Source organism: Rhinopithecus roxellana, chromosome 3 (genome assembly GCF_007565055.1).
Source record: "Rhinopithecus roxellana isolate Shanxi Qingling chromosome 3, ASM756505v1, whole genome shotgun sequence".
Taxonomy (NCBI): Eukaryota; Metazoa; Chordata; class Mammalia; order Primates; family Cercopithecidae; genus Rhinopithecus; species Rhinopithecus roxellana.
In genome coordinates, this window is record NC_044551.1 from 69,636,979 (window position 1) to 69,656,354 (window position 19,376).

The following is a 19,376-nucleotide window of genomic DNA, read 5'->3' on the forward strand; positions in this document are numbered from 1 at the left end:
ATATTGCTTTAGGACAAATGTGACTCTCAACTTGATATTTGGCTGTAAGTTTAAAGTTGATGCTTTAATTTTTTAATAGGTTGCACTTGGGAATCTAATGACTGATACTATTTTTGATAAGAAAGCACTAATATAGAACAAGAAACAATGCTCTGAAATGAATATTATCAGACTTCCACTTTTTGTTCATACCTATTTCAAAGAATGTACGTGGCATATTATGTTCTTTGCTACTAGTTGTTATTAAAATGGAATCATTTTATAAATGTCTTTCAGCAAAGAAAAATGTTGTCTGCTGCTGTGATTACCCACCACTAACTACTGTGTTCCACCTCTCAATAGCTTGACCACCTTGTATACTTTACGTGGCATCTTTAACTTGTTTTTTTTCCAAAGACTCCATGGACTTACTCTCTCATTCTCTCCTCTCTGTTGCTACTGTAGTTGTCACTTTCTTCTACATTCTTATTCTCTGCTTTGGCTGCTGTAATTATCTGTTGCTTTTGCTATTTTGATCTTGTCATTCAGAACCATACTATAAATTACCTTTTACCACGGTTTAGGTTTACCTATCTTTAAAAAAGTTTTCAGATGACCTTATTCTCTCCTCAATACCAAAAAAATATACCCCAGTTTTCTTAGCTAATTTGTAAGTGTCTTCCCTATTCCTCCACATTCACCAAGGAAAATTCATCCTACACCACATTTTTACCCCGGACCTAAAGTGTATTATATGTTCTTGAAAAGGAAAATTTCATCTCCTGAAAAAATAAAAACCATTACTGATATTTCCATGAGTAGATATTGATTGTGGTTTGATGACTATTTTGAAATAGAGTGGCTATAAAAATCTAGGATGAAATCTTAAAACTAGTAAAATTATCATTAGAACTAATATATATAGAACTATTAGTCTGGTGACATAGTCTGTTATACTACTCACACTAAGGCAAAATAAAAAGTATTGTCTTCACTTGGAACTGTTGTCTTATAATTCTGTGCCTGCCTTCACCCTTTCATAAAAATATTAATTATTGTTCTTAGCATACTTTTTCTTTAATTTATGTTCTTGCCAGGTCAAAATCACAAGTGATGATTTAGGACTTGGAAATTTGTTGAGATAAGTTCATATTGTCACCACTTTCCCAATTTTGAAGCTTACAAAAAAAGTAGGCAGGATTTTAGTTTGCCTTCATTTAGGGAAAGGAGAATTCATTTGCCACGGGAGTAAAATCCTACGTTTTATAAAGCTATTTTAATGAAAATGCCAGCTTTCCAAAATGAATGGGACCAGCACAGAATTAATTGATGCTTAAAAACTTTAACTATATTGATTTTTGATAAATGATAATTCAAAAATAAAATGGGGGGGCAAGAAATTATTAACTTTTTATTGTTGAAATACATTTCCCTCAATGTGTTTTTTTTTGTTTTTGGGTTTTTTTTTTTTTTTTTTTTTTTTGAAACGAAGTCTTGCTCTGTCGCCCAGGCTGGAGTGCAGTGGCGTGATCTCAGCTCACTGCAACCTCTGCCTCCCGGATTCAGGCGGTTCTCCTGCCCCAACCTCCTGAGTAGCTGGGATTATAGGCTCCCACCACCACACCTGGTTAATTTTTGTTATTTTAGTAGGGGCAGGGTTTCACCATGTTGGCTAGGCTGGTCTTGAACCCCTGACCTCAGGCGATCTGTCCACCTCGGCCTCTGAAAGTGCTGGGATTACAGGCATGAGCCACAGCACCTGGCCCCCTCAATGTTTTTCTTAAAAATATGTTACCAGTTTCTATCACTGCCCATTTTCCACCCCCTTATTTTTTGTATAATGACCTTGAATTTTGACCCATTTCTTAAAAATTGGATTTTTATCATAATCTTTATACTCTTTCCCTAAACCTGGTGGTTCGATTTTTCAATAAGAAAAATCGTGCTATTCATATAGGTGAAATCTCGTCTGAGGTTACCCACTTGAGTAGTATATTCATAGAAAAAGTATTTTGAGTCCTTAAGAGCCATGTAAAAAACAAAACGGAGGGGTCAATTTTCTTTTGGCCATTGTCAAGTATTATACTTTTAACTTAATATGAAATGTAGGAAGTGTCAAGCGTACTGGATACTTATTTCTCTGAAATTCACTCTGGCTGTCTATTGGTGATATATGATATTACTGCACAAAGCACAGGTTTTGTTCTAGAAAGTCCTGGATTGACTTTCTTACTCATTTTATGAAGTTGTGCAGGGATGAACTCTGAGGTTCATGTACTTATTATGATTTATAAAACATTTAAATTGTTAGGGTTGTTATGCCTAGACTTGATGATTTTATGTACCATTGTAATTTTGTTGAGAAGATAAATGCTGAAAAGCAAACCCTTGGAAAATTAGTGTTATGTTTCCTTACCTTACCTTTGATAAAGGGAATGTTAAAGGGTGACTGATTTGAACTACATACTTCTTTTCTACCACCTTTAAGTGCTTTTAGGTCCTTTCCAGTAATATCTCTGTAAACAAAGTTAAAGAAAAATACATTTTAAAGAAAAGAGTTGTTGTAACTAAACCAATTAAAGCTGGCTTCTTGTCCAGGGCTGGTGCCTCACACCTGTAATCCCAGAACTTTGAGAGGCCGAGACGGGCAGATCACAAGGTCAAGAGATTGAGACCATCCTGGCCAACATGGTGAAACCCTGTCTCTACTAAAAATACAAAAATTAGCTGGGCATGGTGGTACACGCCTGTAGTCGCAGCTACTCAGAAGACTAAGGCAGGAGAATCACTTGAACCCAGGAGGCAGAGGTTGTAGTGAGCCGAGATCGCACCACTGCACTCCAGCCTGGATGACAGAGCAAGACTCTATCTCAAAACAAAAAACACAAACAACAACAACAATAATAAATATGGCTGGCTTCTCAAGTTCAATAATGTTATTCTCTGAGATATATATTTATTTTTTCCTTTCATGAATAAGCTGAGGACATTATCTTGATAGCTCTTGATCTGATAACTGGAGTAATCTTTGAATGTTGTTGGTAGTTAGTTATTATTAAAAATACTTATTAAGGTCCTTTATGGAAATTGACCAATTTCTTGCTTTTATATTCATTCTTTTTTCTGTGGCCTGAAATGTTATGTGGCCTTTGGTTATTTACTTTAGAATTTAGTTATTCTGATAAATACTCTTACTTTAAAAATTTTACATCCAGAATAAGCTTTTTCTGTAGGCGAAGAAGTAGTCTTGGTTAACCTGTTTTGGCTTTCTGTGTAATGTCTGTATTAGATACCAACTGATTGATATAAATGAGATTTAAGGGGATAATAGTAAGTGTTAAGGCCCAATTAACACCCTGAGACTGTGAAAATGTTCACTACTATTTGTAGGAAGTTCATATATAATATGATATAAAAATTGCAAATTGAGTCCTGGCAATTTCTAGTCTTATAAATGGATAGAGCAAGATGCAGTTTTGAGTGAATGAATTCCTTCTTTAAAGTGGTTAAGGATTATATTTGCAAGTTCCAAGTTATCTGTATTCTACTAATTGTCCTATAGATGACATTGTTATAATTTGTTCACTCACATTTTTGCTTTCACCTAAGATCTGTTATTATTATCTTTAGGATTTTCTTATTTGTTAACATGATTGCTTAAGTGATTAATCAAACTAGATCAGATAACATAGAACTCAATGAATATAGCTCTTAACTTTGGATAACAACTATTTTCCTCTTGAACTAATATCCAGATTTTTAATCTTTAAATGTTACCACTGCAGTAAGCATGGAATACTATTGAAATAAATTTAAATATAACTATTTAACAAATTATTAATTATGAATGATTAAGAAAATGTTTAGTGTGTTATTGAATGTTTCTTGAGAAAATTTTTTATCAGTTCGAATAGTTTTGTAGCTTGTCAGCATTACGGAATTTGTGTGTGTGTGTGTGTGTCAGTAAGTGTAGTGGTTGAGAACATAGGCTTTTAGAGTAAGATCTGAATTCATATTCTGATTCTGGTCTTTATTAGCTGTGTGAACTTAGGCAAATTACTGTAACTTCTTTGAAAAGGTTTCCATTTCTATAATAGTTTGCCAGCTGGTTTAGTCAGGAACACTGTATTATCTTGTGTATAGGTGTATCCACGATGTCTGGCACCTAGTAGGTGCTCACTAAATTTTTAATGAAATGAATGATTACTGCTTTGCATGATTGCCTTGAAAATTAAATGATGATATGAATGTAAAGCAGCTAGTAATGTACATAGCTGACACTAACTGCTCTTACTATCAACAGTGACAGAAAATCTCCAGTCTAGCTAATACAAGAAATAGATTTTTCCTCAGACTCTCATCTCACATTCCCTTTTAAGATTTCCTTGTCCTATCCCCCACCCTAGATGTTTCCATTTTGCTTTTATTTTCTATAATAATTCCTGGGGGCCTCTATTGAAGTCCTTTTTCTTTGACTACTTACGTCCATTATACCAGTATCTTTGTCAGTAAAATTTTATATATCTTTTATTCTTACTGTCATCGGGTTAAGAAACAATAATTGTATTTTTAAAGGAAAATATTTTACAATGCTACTAAGCAGTTACTTTGTCCACTTATGCAGTTATTTCATAAGTATGAAGTGGGGAGGTCAATGTCTGTGACAAGAATCTACTGAAGATTAATGTTTACTTAAAGTAATCTAGCAGAATACTCAAATGAGTGATGCTACCTATTAATAGTATTGATAGTAATACTTTAAAACACACTTTTTTCTAGTATATCTCCAAACTTAATATCTATTGTCTTTTACACTTAATTTACATACATTAATTCATTAATTTTTTTGTTTTTTGTTTTTTTTTTTTTGAGATGGAGTTTCATTCTTGTTGCCCAGGCTGGAGTGCAGTGGCGTGATCTTGGCTCACTGCAACCTCCACCTCCCGGGTTCAAGCGATTTTCCTGCCTCAGCCTCCCGAGTAGCTGGGATTACAGGCATACACCACCACACTGGCTAATTTTGTATTTTTAGCAGAGAGGGTTTCACCATGTTGGTCAAGTTGGTTTCGAACTGCTGACCTCAGGTGATCCACCCACCTCAGCGTCCCAAAGTTCTGGGATTAAAGTGTGAGCCACCGCACCCGGCCAATTCATTAATTTTTAAAATAACTCTGTGAGGGAGGCACTATTATCCTCACTTTATATGAGAAACCTTCAGAGAGACTAAGTAAATAACTTAAAGTCATTCAACTAGTACGTGGCAGAATTGTAATTAAAAACCTGTTTTTGCCACTATTGCATATTATTAGAAGGCTGTTTCTTCTTGAGGCTGAGCTAAGAGAACATATATCCATCCTATATAACTTATGGTCCGTTTTCTGTTCATTTGCCTATATTCTACTCACATTTCCTGCTTTCCATTCTTATTTATTTCTGTCCAACTAGACCAAGAACATAACATTCCATACCCTATCTCCCAAACTTCTAAGTCATAGATTTGTTTTAACCTCCAGCTATGCTCATTTAGCTAGGTATCATTTATGAATATTTTCTTCTCGTTTTCATACCCATTCTCACGTCTAATTCATTGATGACTCAGTCACGTCAGTAGTTTCTCCATTACCACTGCAATACCTTCCTGAATATAAGAATAAACATATTTCCTGACTTAATTCGTTTGGCTCACTCCGTGAATTCTTTACCACTTTTGAACACTGTAAATGTACCTTTGAAAACTTCTTTGTTGCCATTTTGATTTAAAAACAAACAAACAAAAAATGTTACTGACTGTTCCAGTTATCTGTTGCTGTGTAACAAACTACTCCCAGTACTTAGTGTGGTTTTAAAATAACAGCCATTTTCCTATGTCTCACAATTTTGTGGGTCAGGAATTTAGGCAGGACTTGGCTTTGTTCATGTGGTAGGGATGGAGGTTACTTGGAGATATTCAGCTGGTAGATGGGCTGGCTATAATAGTTCCAGATGGCTATACCCATACAAGTGCTGCCTTAGTAGAGACAGCCAGAAGCCTGGGTTCAACTGAGACATCATGTATAGCATCTACATACAGCATCAGCATGGCTTTTTCATGGTCATGTGACATTTAACATACTGGATCAGGGTTCCCAAAAAGTTTTGTCAACATGTTTGTTTTAAAGCTGTAAGGTTTCTTACCACCTCGCCTTGGGAATCTCAAAAAGTCATTTCTGCTGCATTTTATTCACCATGCGTGTCACAAAGGTCAGCCCAGATTCAAAAGGAAAGGAATTAGCCATTACCTCAGTATGAGGACTAGCAAATAATTTGTGGTTTATATTTTTTATTTTTGTGGGTACATAGTATATATATTTATGGGGTATGTGAGATATTTTGGTATAGGCGTGCAATGAGTACTAATGATGTGGTTGTTTTTAATCTGCCACATTGAATTAAACCAATTATTTTAGATTGTGTGAATTCAAATGAAAACAATTGGTAATAGGGCAAATGGTTTTATGTATTTTTTTATCGGGAACAAATTTAAACAATTATTAGAATCAGAGCACCTATAATTGGGGTCGATTTTTCCTGAAGCTGAAACAAAGTGTTTATTGGTTTGATTTGAAAGGAGAAGTTGGTTTTGTTGACATTAGAACTATAAACACTTTTTCCTATAAATATGTATATTCTCCCTCTAATATTTGCTTTTTGATTAACAGTATGCTATCATCTGCTTTTGTATCACAACTTGAGTTCAAGAGTTGTAAGTGTATGAGATCTGAGAAAAGCAAGAATCCTTCACTCCATTTCACCTAATGTTATGTTCTCACCAATTTGTATAACACTTACATATTATATGTATTGTTTTCTCAAATAAGATACAGGCATATATTTTACTAAGAGGAGAAAAGAATATCAAGGTAGATTTTTGGTTTAAAATGTTGTTATTCATATTCAAAACTTGTAGATCATTATAAAGATTTTGCCTTTGCTCTGAAAAAGTCATTGAAAGATTTCAAAAAGAATGACATGATCCAACCTGTGTTTTAATAGAATCTCTGGTTGCTATGTTTAACTGCCAAGGAGTGCAAGAGTGAAAAAGACCAATTAAGAGGCTAGAAAGGGAGCATGGTGGCTTGGAAATGGTCGAATTTTGGATATATTTTGAAGGTAGAGGCTCACGATCCAAAAGTTGTGTAAAAAAGGTAGGAGTCAAGGATAATAAGATTTTTGGCCAAAGGAACTGGACGAATGAGTTGTCTTTAATCAAAATTAGGAGTATTATAGAAGCAGCATGAAGAACAGGATAAAGAATTTATTTTGAAAGTAAGTTTGAGATGGTTATTAGACATCCAAATGGAGATATGAAATAGGCAGTTGGATATACCAGTCTGGAGTTCAGGAAAGAGGTCCAGGCTGGAGTCATTAGCATATACAGTGTTTAAAATCCTTGAGACATGGAAATCACCAAGGGAGAATAAAGTGGTAAAGGAGATGAAATTTAAAGACTTACTCCAAGGGTTTTGAAAGAAAGTTAAAAAAGCAAAAAGATTTGAGAAAAGAAAGGTTGTGTTTGGGGTTGGTTTGTTTTTGAGACAGGGTCTCGCTCTGTTGCCTGGGCTGGAGTGCAGTGGCAAGGTTATAGCTCACTGCAGCCTCAGTTTCCTGGGTTGAAGTGTTCTTCTCACCTGAGCCTTGCTAGTTGCTGGGACCTCAGGCATGTGCCACTATACTTGGCTAATTTTTTAGATTTTTAGTAGAAATGAGGTCTAGCCATGTTGCCCAGGCTGGTCTCAGACTCCTATGCTTAAGCATTCCTCCTGCCTCAGCCCCCCAGAGTGTTGGGATTAAAAACATGAGCCACTGCGCCTGACCAAGAAATGGCTTATTTAAAAAAAAAGAAAAAAGGAATGGCAATATTAATGCGAGACAAGGTAGTTTAAGTTAAAAATACTAAAGTAATGAAAGACAAAGGAAAAAACTGGGTTACAGCTAAAATTTTTTATAAACCAAATAAATAGCTAAATATAAAAGGCAAGAAATATTTGAAATCTAAGTTTAACTTGACAAAATACAGTTACATAGTGGGAGATTTAATATAGCATTTTCAATACTAAAAATATCTAGTAGACACAGTAGGAAGATAGAGGTATTTAATAGAGTAGTTAACAAACTGAATAAAGAGATATACATAAGTTCAAATAAAAATATGCTTCTTTTTTCTTTAGGGTAAAAATCTCCCCTTTGGTCTCAGAGAAAGAGTTCAAAATTTTTCTTTTAAATCATTCCTTTTTCTGTGATAGTAAGAATAAGCTTTTATTCCCTCCTTTAGATACTTATTAATGCCCATCATATGCCATGCTTGATTGGACTATAGCAGTGAACAAGATATACTCATTTTCTGCCCTTTTAGTACTTTAAATCCAGGGAGGAAATTAGTTATTAAACAACTGGTTACAGAAATACTTATTTTGTTATAGTTATGACAAGTGCTGTTGGGTAGAACACTTGAGAGTGTGTTTAACAGAGTACTTAATCTAGTTTAGGAAAGATCATCAGATACTTTCTTGAGACAGTGACCAGGGTAGGAATTAGCTAGTTCGAGGGTTTTTGGGAGGAGTGGTTTACACATGAAGAAGTGAGTGGCTTTTCAGGTTAAAAGCATATAAAGACAGTGAAGCAGAAAGAAGAATCTCTGGGACTAAAAGAAAGCCAGTATAGTTGCATCATATTGAGAGATAGAAGGAGTTGCATAGAAATGAACCCACAGTAGGAAGCAAGGAGTAAATTTTAAAAGTCAGGCTGGGTACGGTGGCTCACACCTGTAATCCCAGCACTTTGGGAGGCCAAGGCGGGCAGATCATGAGGTCAGGAGATCAAGACCATCCTGGCTAACACAGTGAAACCCCGCCTCTACTAAAAATACAAAAAAAATTAGCTGGGTGTGGTGGCGGGCACCTGTAGTCCCAACTGAGGCAGGAGAATGGCATGAACCCAGGAGGCAGAGCTTGCAGTGAGCCGAGATTACACCACTGCACTCCAGCCTAGGCAACAGAGCGAGACTGTCTCAAAAAAAAAAAAAAAAAGTCAAAGCATTATTTCCGTTTTTTGAACCAAGCTAAATAATGTGTCCTTAGCAGCTAAAAATGTTGCATTCTTTTCAGAGGTCACACACTGTTGCCCTACAGGCCAAATCCATCCTGCAGACTTGTTTTCCCTGACCTATGCAGTGTTTAAAAAAAAAAAAAAAAAGTGAGTGATTTAAAATCAAGAAACCATATTAAATTTAAAAAAAGAAGAAGAGGGGGCCAGGTACGGTGGCTCATGCCTGTATTCCTAGCACTTTGGGAGGCCGAGGTGGGTGGATCACCTGAGGTCGGGAGTTTGAGATCAGCCCGGCCAGCGTGGCAAAACTCCATCTTTACTGAAAATACAAAAATGAGCTGGGCATGGTGGCACACACCTGTAATTAATCCCAGCTACTCCAGAGGCTGCAGCAGGAGAATCACTTGATTCTAGGAGACGGAGGTCACAGGTGAGCTAAGATCGCACCACTGCACTCCAGCCTGGGCGACAGAGTGAGACTCTGCCTCCAAAAAAAAAAAAAAGAAGAAGAAGAAGAGGGAAGAGCTGATTTCTAGCTTCTCTTGAACACTTAAAGATCTGGTCACATGATCTGCATTCCCAGGTACCTGTAATCAAGTGAAGTTGCTGCTTTGGGCAGTCTCCAGATTGCCACTTCTTTTCCTTGTTTTATATCTGTATTAGTTTTTTCTCACATTGCTATGAAGAACTACCTGAGACTGGGTAAATTATGAAGAGAAGAGGTTTAATTGACTCAAAATTTTGCAGGCTGTACAGTAGGCATGGCTAGGAAGGCCTCAGGAAATTTACAATCATGGCGGAATGCAAAGGGGAAGCAGGCACATCTTCAAATGGGTGGCAGGAGAAAGAGCAAAGTAGGAGATGCTACGTACTTTTTTTTTTTTTTTTTTTTTTTTTAAAAAAAAGACATTTATTCAGCGTCACGATCAGACTATTACATTTAGCAATCAACAGCATGGGTGCAAAAAAAAAAAATCTACATTAAAACCCTTTGTTGGAATGCTTTACACTTTCCACAGAACAGAAACTAAAATAACCTGTTATACAATTAGTCACAAATACAGTCCTCGAGTTTTTTGCCCATACACATGAGTATTTGTCTAAAACATGTCTTCTTTGTAGCAGCTAGGCCCTGCCACCACTGTGCTTGGCTGAGTTCACAAATCTGTTGTAACCTGTAGCTTCCCTGTCACTTCTCTGGCTCTCCTCTCCTGCTAAGCTTTGTTTCCTAATTAAAATCTTCTGCCACTGCCATAGCTACTGCTGCTGCTGGAACCGCCATAGCCACCTTGGTTTCGTGGTTTTGCAAAGTATTGGCCTCCACCGCCATAGGGGCCAGAGCTTCTGCCTCCAAAATTTCCTCCCTTCATGGGTCCAAAATTTGAAGACTGATTGTTGTAATTGCCAAAATCATTGTAGCTTCCACCACCTCCAAAATTGCTTCCATCATTACCAAATCCATTATAGCCATCCCCACTGCCACCATATCCACCACCACCACGGCTGCCACCAAAGCCACCACGACCACTGAAGTTTCCTCCACGACCGAAGTTGTCATTCCCACCGAAACCACCTCCACGACCACCACCAAAGTTTCCAGAACCACTTCGACCTCTTTGGCTGGATGAAGCACTAGCCATCTCTTGCTTTGACAGGGCTTTCCTAACTTCACAGTTGTGGCCATTCACAGTATGGTATTTCTGAATGACGATCTTATCCACGGAGTCATGGTCGTCAAAGGTTACAAAGGCAAAGCCCCTTTTCTTGCCACTGCCTCGGTCAGTCATGATTTCAATCACTTCAATTTTCCCATACTGTTCAAAATAATCTCTTAGGTGATGTTCTTCAGTGTCTTCTTTAATGCCACCAACAAATATCTTTTTCACAGTTAAGTGGGCACCTGGTCTTTGAGAATCTTCTCTTGAGACAGCTCTCTTTGGTTCCACAACTCTTCCGTCCACCTTGTGTGGCCTTGCATTCATAGCTGCATCCACCTCCTCCACAGTGGCATATGTGACAAACCCAAAGCCCCTGGAACGCTTGGTGTTTGGATCTCTCATTACCACACAGTCCGTGAGCGTTCCCCATTGCTCAAAATGGCTCCTCAGGCTCTCATCTGTTGTTTCAAAGCTCAACCCTCCAATGAAGAGCTTCCTCAGCTGTTCGGGCTCTTTAGGAGACTCTGACTTAGACATGACGGCAGGGAGAAGAGAGACTTTAACGATGCTTCTTCGGCGGCGTCCACGGGCAGAAAGGAGCGATGCTACGTACTTTTAAACAACCAGATCTTGTGAGAACTCTCACGAGAACAGCAAGGGAGAAGTCCAACCTTGTGATCCAGTCACCTCCCACTAGGCCCATCCTTCAACACTGAAGATCACAACTCAGCATGAGATTTGGGTGGGGACACAGCCAAACCATGTCAATATCCATTCTTACTTTCACTCCTTTGGAGTGACTTTATGGTCATTGGGTATTTCAGTAGCAACCTCTACTTTAATATTAGTACATATATATATCTCAGGCATTATGAACTCTAAACACAGATAACTTAAGGAAAAGAGCTTTTCTTGATCAGGTAATTCTATTTTGATAGACAATTAGAAAAAGCTTCTCAAAAGTCAACTTAACTGCATTATGTTTGTGTGTGGTCAAGTGTTTAGCAGGCTAGCAGTTGAGTTCAGCATGGCATTTATTCATTGTATTTATTTTCACACTGCTCTGAAGAACTACCTGAGACTGGGTAATTTATGAAGAAAAGAGGTTTAATTGACTCACAGTTCTGCATGGCTGGGGAGGCCTCAGGAAACTTAGAATCATGGCAGAAGGGGAAGGGGAAGCAAGGCACGTCTTACATGGTAGCAAGAAAGAGCAAGGGGGGAATGACCAGACACTTTTAAATCATCAGATCTCATGAGAACTCACTCACTATCACGAGAACAGCATGGGGAAACCACCCCCATGATCCAGGCACCTCTCACCAGGTCCCTTCGTCAACACGTGGGGATTACAATTAAAGATGAGATTTGGGTGGATACACAGAGCCAAACCACACATTCATTGTGTAAAATTTCCTGGCATCATGGTAAGCACTGAGAATATAAAGATAAGTGATAATGTCTTTGTCATCAAGCAGTTCATAAGCTAAATATGAAACCCATCATTTTATAAATAACTACAGTGTGGTCCAAATGCAGAAATAGAAATGCACATTAGATGTAGAGGTAACATGAGATTGCCTAAACAAATCAAGACTTTAGAAGAATAACTCCAGCAGTGTTTCTTTTTGTTTTGTTTTGTTTTTTGAGATGGAGTCTCCCTCTGTCCTCCAGGCTGAAGTGCAGTGGCGTGATCTTGGCTCACTGTGGCCACCTTCTCCTGGGTTCAAGTGATTCTCCTGCCTCAGCCTCTGAGTAGCTGGGATTACAGCTGGGTGCCACCATGCCCGGATAATTTTTTGTATTTTTTTAGTAGAGACAGGATTTCACCATGTTGGCCAGGCTGGTCTCGAACTCCTGACCTTAGGTCATCCGCTCACTGCAGTCTCCCAAAGTGCTGGGATTACAGGTGTGAGACACCACGCCTGGCCCCAGCAGTGGTTTTAAAGGTAGAGTAGATAGAACAGGATGATCGGTTTGGAGACCACTTTTATGATTGATGTTGCCCATGAAAATCTGTGTGGAGATGTCTGATAAGTAATTGCATGTACAGTAATAACCCAAATAAAAATTATCTGAAATAGATGAGTACTATATTGTAAACAATGTTGTTTCCTATTTATTCTACAAGTAGAATAACATTGTTGGAGTCAGATGGTTAGGCCACTAACAGAGAGGCAGTCTGAAAATCATTGGTTTGGACTTTAAGAATTTCCTCAGTGATTTCTTCCATTCCCCCTTTCTCTCTTTCATTAGATGTGGTTGTCTTGGGTTTTCCGTATCTACAATTTATGGTCTTGAGTGAAGTTAGCACCAATTGTTACAATAATCACTAATTTTGTTGCAGTTTCCAGTCCTTCTTTGCGTGTCTGTCTTGACAAACTCCAGTTCTGCCATTTCCGACTTTGCTTTCATTTTGTCCTATGCTTTAAAAATCCTATAGGAATTCATTTCAGGAAGATGAACCTTTTGAAATTTCTTAAGCAATAGAAATAAACTTTGTTTTCTTTATCATCAGTTTATCAAGTTATTTTTTAAAATAGGCTCCTGTAACTTTCTAATGTAAAGTTTTGTGAAAAATAATTTAGCACATCTAATTTCAGTGAGGGCAATATTACTCCCAGGAGGTGAGAATTAGTTGTGGGGGAATAAAATCATAGATAAAACAATTAAGAAACAATGGTTAGGGAGCCTCCTTAGTGCAGTAGGTGTTTTGTAGGTTTTATAGTCTGAAGAAACACTGTTTGGGGATAATGTGGCTATGTGTTGATTTGTAAGAGAACAAGTTTGATTAGGTAGGGGAAAGATTGTAACATCTGAAAGGAATTGGACACCAAAAGCCAAATTTGAGAAGCAAGATTTTACTTTATATTGAATTATACCTCATATTGGTAAAAGGGAGTCCAAAGCCAGATCTATTAAAGCGTTTTAAGATAGATAGAAATATTTTACAGCATATTTCTAATGAAGCATGATGTAAGTTTGTTGAAATCTAATGAAACATATGCTGCAACCTAAACTGATTTCATAAAAACTGATCAACAACTGTCTCAAGGATTTTTATTTAACTCAAAGAACAAATTTCACTTGTTAGTGAGGCTCAGAGATTACTTGCTGCTTACATTAAAAAGCCAATTTTAGGCTGGCCGTCGTGGCTCATACCTGTAATCCCAGCACATTGGGAGGCCGAGGAGGGCAGATTACTTTAGTTTAGGAGTTCGAGACCAGCCTGAGCAACATGGCGAAACCCCACGCTACAAAAAATAGAAAAAATTAGTCAGGCGTGGTGGCACGTGCCTTTATTCCCAGCTACTTGGGAAGCTGAGGTGGGAGGATTGCTTGAACCCAGGAGTTGAGGTTGCAGTGAGCTGAGATCGCACAACTGCACTCCAACCTGAGTGACAGAGCAAGACCCTGCCTCAAAATTTTTTTTAAAGCAAGCCAATTTTAATATAATAGAAATATCTCCTTTTCCCCCTGAGTTTTTCTTTCTAAATACTATAAACCTTTTGACAGAAAACTTTCAGTGTATCAGAAGACTTTCGTTTTCAGTTATTTGTATAATTCTTCCTTTCATTTAAAAAATCTCTAATTTTAAATAAGAATGTCCAGCATTCTTATTTGATGAGCTCCATCTTATTGATGGAACTATTTGAGACTTAAAGTAGATGTATTTCCAATTTCAAGAGCCTATAAATAGAAGAAAATAAGAATAACAAAACTCAAGTTTAACGTAAGAATTAATGGAATTAGAAATGTGTAGGATTTGAGAAGCAAGATTTTACTTTATATTGAATTATACCTCATATGTGCAAAGAAGGGATGATACTCAATTCTGAAAAAACAGCAGTATTTAGAATAATGATTTCCAGAGTTGTAGTAGGATGGGAAAGATGTAGTAGAATGGGACTGGGCGGTGTGCAAGATAATTTAGCTCATTGTGGAAAAGAAATTAGAACTTCAAGATGTACTTATTTTTATCTCCTCCTTTAAAAATGTCTATTTTGTGACCTTTACAGTAAACATATTTATTGAAAATGTAAACACAAACAATATTTACTGAAAGGAATTGTTTTGGAGACCACTGCTTAAACTACCCGAAAGAACAATGGAAAACAAAATGAGCATGGAAGGCAGATACATTTAACTTTTAAAATTCTGGCTTAATTGTTTACAGACTTTCTAACCAGGGCAAGTTAACTATTTTGAACCTCAGTTTCTCCAGTTATATTAGGTAATTCTTACTTCATGGGAATGTTTTGAGTATTAAATGAAATAATAAATATGTCAAAGGCTTTATAAAGTTTCCCTCCCTTTTTGTAAAATAAAAAGGAACCAACAAGTTGAGGTTACAAGAGATATGTTGATGGGATGAAAAATTAATCAGCTGTTAGCTGTTGCCTGGGTATTTTCCTTGTGATTATTTATTTTATTTACATATATTTTTGGAGACAGAGTCTGTCTCTGTGTCACCCAGGCTGGAGTATTGTGGCGTGCTCTCAGCTCACTGCAACCTCTGCCTCGTTGGTTCAAATGATTCTTGTGCCTCAGCCTCCCGAGTAGTTCAGATTACAGATGTGTGCCACCATGCCCAGCTAATTTTTTTGTATTTTTAGTAGAGATGGGTTTCGCCACGTTGGCCAGGCTAGTCTCGAAATCCTGGCCTCAAGTGATCCACCTGCCTCGGCCTCCTGAAGTGCTGGGATTACAGCCATGAGCCGCCACACCCGGCCACAGTGTTTTTTTTTTTTTTTTTTTTTTTTTTAATTTTTTACCACTTTCTTCTTTCAATAAAACCATACTCAATGTAGAAAAAGAGCAGGAAAGTCAGGAGACTGGGAAGCTTTGCTACTAACTTTGAATGTGTGATCTTGAACATGTAATTTTATCTTTATCTTATCTGTAAAACAAAGGGATTGAACTAGATTACTTGCAAGATGCCTTCCTACTTTAATATTATCAGTGAATCTTTTCAAAACAAAGTAATTATATTGAATGTAACTGTCATCCTAGGGTAAGTGAAATAGTCTTTAACTACATGCAGGTGACAGTTTGTGAGCTTGCTTAAAAACATGATTGCTTTGCCTATTCTCAAGAAATTTTAGTCAAGTGCAAGTTAGAGCTAATAATACAACCAAATCACAGTGTTTTTGCATTCCCAGAAATTGTTAGTACTGTATGTGATCAGTATGTAAAATAAATTTTTTTACCAACTAAAAAAATTTCTTAAGGAAAAAAATATTGACCTAAGGAAAAATGTTTAGAGCTAGATAAAGGAAATTAATATCTCTAGATGCAATTTTACTTTACAACTTTATTGAGGTATGATCCACTTAATATAAACTTCACCTGTTCAAGTATACAGTTTGATGGTTTCCAGTTTTAGAACCTTTTCATCAGTCCCCAAATTTTCCTCAAGCCTATTTGTAGTGAGTTCCCAACTCCCACAACCCTCTCCAGTTCTGGCAACTACTGATTTGCTTTTTGTTTCTATAAATTTTTCTGGACATTTCATCTAAAAAGAATTATACTGTATGTAGTCTTTTGCATCTGGCTTCTTTCACTTTGCGTGTCTTGGGGTTCATTTATGACATGGCATGTATCAGTATTTTGTTCTTTTTTATTGCTGAATGGTAGTTCATTATATTGCGATATGTTGTCTATACACTAGTTGGTAGATACTTATATAATTTCCAGCTTTTTACTTTTATGAATAATACTTTTTTGAGCATTCATGGAGAAATCTTTGTGTGGACATACGTTTTTATTTATCTTGGATACATTCCTAAGAATGGAATTGCTGGACCATATGATAAATTAACTTTTTAAGAAACAGCCAAACTGTATTCCAATGTGGCTGTATCATTTTACATTTCTACCAGCAGTGTGTAAGGGTTCAAGTTTCTCCACATCTTCACCAACACTTAATATTGTCTGTCTTTTTCATAATATTACAGCAATTTAATGGATGTGTCATGGTATCATTGTGGTTTCAATGAGAATATACCTAATGACTAATGATATTGAGCACTTTTTTTTGTATGTTTATAAGCCATTCATATGTATGTGTTCTTTGGCGAAATGTCTAAGTAAGTTCTTTGCCCATTTTAAAAGTTGCATTATCTTCTTGTTCACTAGTGAGAGTTCATTGAATTTCTGAATACAAGAGCTTCATCAGATTTGTGATTTGGCAATATTTTCTCCCAGTCTATGGCTTGTCTTTTCATTTTCTTATTGATATCATTTGAACTACGAAAGTTGTTAACTTTAATGAAATCCAGTTTATCAATTTTATCTGTTATGGCTCATGTTTTTGTTATCTAAGAACTCTGCCTTGTTTTTGTCACCTAAGAACTCTGCCTGACCCAAGGTCGCAAATGCTTTCTCCTATATTTTCCTTTAGATGGTTTATAGTTTAAGCTCATACATTTAGGTATTTGATCCATTTGAATTAATTTTTGTGTATGGTATAATGGTCTGTTTTGTTTTATTTATTTTTGCATGTAGATGTCTAGTTATCTAAAAATCATTTGTTGACAAGACTGTCTCTTATTCCATTGAATTTTCTGGGCATCTTTGTGAAAAATCTAACATAAATGCAAAGATTTGTTTCTGGACTCTAAATTCTCTTCATTGATCAATCTGTATACCTGTCCTTATATTAATACCATACAATCTTGATTACTGTAGCTTCATAGTAAGTTTTGAAATTGGGTAGTATAAGTTCTCCAACTTTTTTCTTCCCCAAATTATTTTGGCTATTCTAGATCCTTTATATTTTCCTATAAAGTTAGGATCCGCTTATTTCTACAGAAAAAAAGAAAAAATGAAAAAACAGCTGGGATTTTGAAAAAGATTATGTTGAATCTATAGATCAATTTGAAGAGGATTACCATATTAACAATTTTGAATTTTCTAATTTATGAGCATGGAATGTTAAAGATCTTTTTGACTCAGCAATGTCTTATAACAGTGTGCAAATACAAATCTTGTACTTCTTTTTAAAAATTTATTCCCAAATACTCTTCATGGTCCTAGTTTGAATGGAATTGTTTTCTTAATTTCATTTTTGCTAGAATGTAGAAATACAACTGATTTTCGTATATTGAGTTTCTATCTTGTGATCTAGCTGAGCTTTTTTTTTTTTTAATTCTAGTTGTTTGTTAGTGGTTTCTTAGGATTTTCTACATACTGGACAGTGTCGTCTGATAATGCAGTTTCATTTCTTCCTGTCTAATCTGAATGCATTTAATATCTTTTTAAGTTATTTTCTTTTTAAGATGTGTTACTTTCTGTTTTACTGTACTAAAACCTACAGGACAATATTCAGTGGAAGGAATAAGAACAGGCATCTTTGTTTTTCTCCTGATAAGGAAGTTAGCTGTAGACTTGTCATTGACACTCTTTATTAGGTTGAAAAAGAGCCTTTTTATTTCTAATTTTTGAGAGTTTTAAAAAATAATGAATAGTTGTTGGATTTTGTCAAGTGTTTTTCCGTGTCTTTCGAAATGATCACGTAGCTTTAGTTGTTATTTCTATTAATAAGATGTTTTACATTAATTTATTTTTAGATGGTTAACCACCCTTGCATTCACAGGATAAATCCCATTTGGTCCTAATGTATAGTCATTTTTATATGTTGCTGAATTTGGTTTGCCAGTTTTTAAAAAATAATTTTTGTATATGTGTTCATGAGGGATATTGGTTTGTAGTGTTTTTTTGTTTTGTTTTGTTTTGTTTTGTTTTGTTATTTTGCATTGTCTCTGTCTGGCTTTGGTGATACCAGACTCAGTTGGGAAATATTCTCCTCTAGTTTATAAAACAGTTTATAAAAGTTTGCTATTCTTTCATAACATTCATTGGTGAAGATCATCTGTGCCTAAGCTTTTCTTAGTGTGAAGATTTTTAATAAATAGTTCAATTTTCTTATTTGTTAGGGATCTATTCAGAGTTTCTATTTCTTGTTGAGTCTGTTCTGATAATTTGTCTTTTGAAGAATTTCTTTTTTTTTTTTTTTAAATATGAGTTGTGTAATTTGTTGGCTTAAAGTTCATATTCCCTTTTAATTCTTTCTTTTTGTATTTTTTTGAAAAGGAGTCTCAGTCTGTCACCCAGGCTGGAGTGCAGTGGTATGATCTCGGCTCACTGCAGCCTCTGCCTTCTAGGGTCAAGTGATCCTCCCACCTAACCCTCCTGAGTAACTAAAACCACAGGTGCGTGCCACCATGCCTGACTAATTTTTGTATTTTCTGTAGAGATGGGATTTCTCCTTGTTGCCGAGGTTTCTCTCAAACTCCTGGACTCAAATGATCTGCCTGCCTTGGCCTGGAAAGTGCTGGGATTATAGGCATGAGCCATCGTACCTGTCCTTCCCTCTTAATTTCTAAAGGATTGGTGATGATTTCCCCTCCTTCATTTCTGATTTTGGTAATTGGTGTCTGTTCTTCTCTCTTACCTTCCTGGTCATTCTATTTAAGGGATTGTCAAATTTTGTTGATTTTTTTTTAAGAACTAATTTTTGAATTCATTGGTATTTCTCTGTTTTTTGTTGTTGTTTTCTGTTTATTTTTACTTTAATCTTTATTTTTTTTCTTCTTCCTGTTTTTGATTTTGTTTGCACTTTTTCTAGTTTCTTAAGGTATGAAAGCAATAGGT

General features: G+C 36.2%; 1 protein-coding gene and 1 pseudogene across 4 annotated transcripts in view; one reads left to right on the plus strand and one right to left on the minus strand.

Moving 5' to 3' along the window:
- Positions 1–19,376, plus strand: part of NIPBL (NIPBL cohesin loading factor) — a 196,341-nt gene that overhangs the window by 41,470 nt on the left and 135,495 nt on the right. The gene's annotated exons all lie outside the window — the stretch shown is intronic.
- Positions 9,936–11,328, minus strand: LOC115896449 (annotated as a pseudogene). Its single transcript, XR_004056335.1, has one exon. The product of XR_004056335.1 is annotated as a heterogeneous nuclear ribonucleoprotein A1-like (transcript).